This window comes from Lactuca saligna, chromosome 8, assembly GCF_052625555.1.
Source record: "Lactuca saligna cultivar CGN05327 chromosome 8, ASM5262555v1, whole genome shotgun sequence".
NCBI classification, from domain to species: Eukaryota; Viridiplantae; Streptophyta; class Magnoliopsida; order Asterales; family Asteraceae; genus Lactuca; species Lactuca saligna.
In genome coordinates, this window is record NC_136424.1 from 119,300,306 (window position 1) to 119,304,216 (window position 3,911).

Sequence of the window (3,911 nt, forward strand, 5' to 3'; positions counted from 1 at the left end):
GGTGGAAATTGGTGAATCGTCATTCACCTACCTTTCAAATATGGTATAGCTTAGATTACGGCATACCTCTTCTAAGTTATATTATATTGTGATTGGATCCTAGCCTTAATATTACATTTGGGTGTTTTATTAAGGACTCTCTTAAATCTATACTAAACTTGTTCTCCTCTTTCAGATGTCTTCAAATAATGCTTCTGGCTCGAATCCTAATGGCTCCTTTACTCTTATGAGTTTGTGTGGGAGAGTCACCTTTGATGGATCCAACTTCAATGAATGGATCAGAAACATCAGGATGATTATGATGGGTTATGAGCATTCTAACACTCCTAAGTGTACATGCAACCCTAAATACCTTGGATCTATGTTTTCTCTATTATACATGCAAATATGAACATCCAAGGTATTATCCTAATCTAGCATACAAAATATCAATATAACAAGATAGAATACATACCTCTTTGATAGTGCTTGTCTTCATGAAGCTTGAGTGCCTAGTGCCCCAAGTGTGACACCTCAAATGGTTCACACAACACCAAATACACTTGGAATAACTTAGAGAGAAATTAGAACACTTCATGAAATCGTGTAGCCCTCATACATACACATAGTGTTAGTGTAACGATTTCTTGAGCCATGGGTTTCTTTTATATGGTGGCTATTAGGGTTACACCATGTAACTCATGACTTTACCCATTCCTTATGCTCCATGGATTTTAACCTCCATGGAGTATCCATGGGTCACCCCATGGATTTAGTCCAACATAAGGAATCTTGGATCACAAGCCCACATATATAAGAATGAATGATTTACACAATCAACCCATATATTTAATTAGTCTTCTTTTGATCACTTAATTAATTCTAGATTAATTCTTGATCAATACTAATTAAATAATCTCATTATTCTTATTATTAATATACTAGAACTTATAATATATTAATAACCGTAAGTGTCTTATTTCTCTCATTATAGTCTATCCAAGTGCATGATGCCATGCAACCCAAATGGACCATGCCGGGTCGGGTCAAGTCTTACCAATTATAGTTATGGACTTAGACATTAATCCAATAGTCTCCCACTTGGATAAGTCTAAAACTATTATTGCGTATGACTTCAGGAACCAACTAGCAATCTTAGCTCTCAAAAGCTTCTGTCGAACTCTGACCTTGTAGATGAACTCTGATCTTTGTCAACGACTTGTCCATTAGATAAGAGATCATATATTCCTCCATTCTAGATATCATATGGACTGAGACATGGATTATAATCATTCTCTCTGTCCATTAGTTGTTTCCCGATTTCCGATTTATGACGACTGACTAATTGAACAAATCAAATCAGTCCTGGCCCGGCCGAGCACTTCCATTTGTCATCATCAAATCATCGAGGGGCCCACAGATATCGCTTTTATCCCGAAGGTAAAAGGAATGGATAAACTTCAACTCATATGGCTTGTTCTACTACTTGTTGAATCATACACAAAGACACGTTTTATAACATCGAGTTACCAATGCGTTTCGTGCAATCAATGTACAACCAACTCATAGTAACAACTCATATCTCTAGGTTTGAAGAATATAAGATATTATCGTCTCATGATCACTCGTGATAAAATCCATGAAGTGATTCCAATGAGCGCGGGTTGAATCCAATACTCAGAACTTATGAGCACTCATGAGTGTTGTAGCCCTTTGTCCAACATCTTAGACCTCTACATGCCAACCCATGACAGTCTTAATTCATATCTACTTCCAAAATATGACCGACTGTGGATGGTTTGAATAACGTAGTCATTCCGGAAGAATAACCTAGTTTATTTGGGAAGTCAAAACATACAAAGTGAAACACAATAATAATTGAATCCAATATGGTCTCAGAACTTATGAATATAAATAAAACACCTTTTATTTATCACCATATGATTACACATTATTCATTGTATACTGTTTCAGCTATCAACTTTATTCTTGAATTTAAAAACAATAGTTGTCCCATGCTCCAAGCATGTACACTATGTTTTCTAAACACTAGTCATGCCACACACCAAGTATGCCTACTATGTTTGTCTATGATCTTTACTTTGTGAACTAGATCAGTTGAACATAACTTCAATGATTCTCTTTTCACACTCCCAAATCCTTACTGCAAATGCAAGAATTCCAAATTCATGTCATTTACTGAAATCTGTTAGATTCTAAACTTATATGCATTGATCCTCTTGTAATGATTATGCACAAAGTCAGAAAGACTTAACAACAATCATTACAGAGCATTCCAAAGGAGATCAAGTCCTTGGAACCATCCTTCTTGCATTAAGTTTCCTTAATCTTACACAGATTGAAAATTCTAACTTTGAAACATTTCCAGATTCCATTTCGACTATCACTTCTGAACAAGAGTTGCCTCCTTACAGATTATGTCAATATGGTCCTTCCAGAATTATCACTATACTTCTAACTGTCCTTGAGCAACCAATCTTTGGCAAACCTTAGATTGTCCTCGACAATTGTTTAATCCTTTTAGTCATATCCAGTTCTAAACCTTTTCCCTTCTTAATGCCCCAGGCATTTGGAAATTTTTAGAAAGGATGAATATAGCACATGTAATCGATCCTATATCCGAAGCATATGGGACACGATTCATGATGTCTCACATAAAGACTAAACCAGTCTTTTGCTATAACATTTCCATTTCAATTCGCCAAGTTCTCATAATTCAGATTATGAAAAGGGATGCCGTAATCATAATCGAATTTTAGAACGCAAATAATGGACCCATATACAGAATTTCCTTATGTTGAGCCATTCCAACATGAAATTCATATATATCCTTGACTAAATGATTAAAACCTCATGATCTAAGCTTATAGATTTGAGATGAAGTATAATTTCCTCTCCCTTAATTATAGCAAAACAACTTTTTCCCAATTGAAACCTTTTGTTTTCTATAATTAACATCGCTAGCTTGCAATACTTATCATAATTATCATGCTCCCACTAACATGATGATTATTAGCATAACACTTATGCTCCCACTAGCTTTGACATGTACTCAGAAATCAGCTGGACTTCTAGAAATCAATACTTTATTGACTTTCTTACCAAAGTTCAGATTTCTGATACTAGATTGTTTTGATAAGACTTTATCAAAATCATACACCTTCCCTTAGATAGCTCATGGGTGTGTCAAAACAATTTTAAGAACTATGAAAAGGGATGCCGTAATCATAGTCTTGATCGTTTTGACCTTTGCCATTTCTCACAAGTCCAAGTTAGTGTGCCGGTAAACCACACACGCTCCACTAACGACTTTGAGAATGCAAATATCACAATTGCTATCTAACTAAAATCTACTTAGTCAAAGTGTTTCCTCACCATCATTTTCATGAATCGGAGAGAAACCTTATGACACTTAGATTTAATGGTGTATGTGTTCTTATCCATGTGAATTGTCATAACCATAGTCACAAGACAAGGATAATGACAAATCCAAACTCATATGGACTGAACTCAATCTTAATTTCTTGCCACCTGGCAGCTCAAGGGCCTACCATTGCTTCCAAGTTGTTGTGCAACACATTGAGAACTCTAAGAACTCATATGCAAAGCCAACTTTAACTAGAATGGGCACAGAATATGTCAACACGATAGGTTATAAACCTCAAGTCGTGTGCTAGTGAAGAACTTCAGGTTTCATTCTTGATTAGTTCTTGAGAATTTCAAGACCTTTAAGACTCCCACTGTCCTCTTGACCTATAAGACTCCCTTGTCAAACATCTAAGAGATAGTGCGGATTCTAATCAAGACAAACACTTCACACAATTGGCCTTAGTTGGTCTTTGTTTTATCCAAAACATCACAACTTACCAATTTCAAATGTACAAGAGTAGAAAACTTTTACTCTTACATTT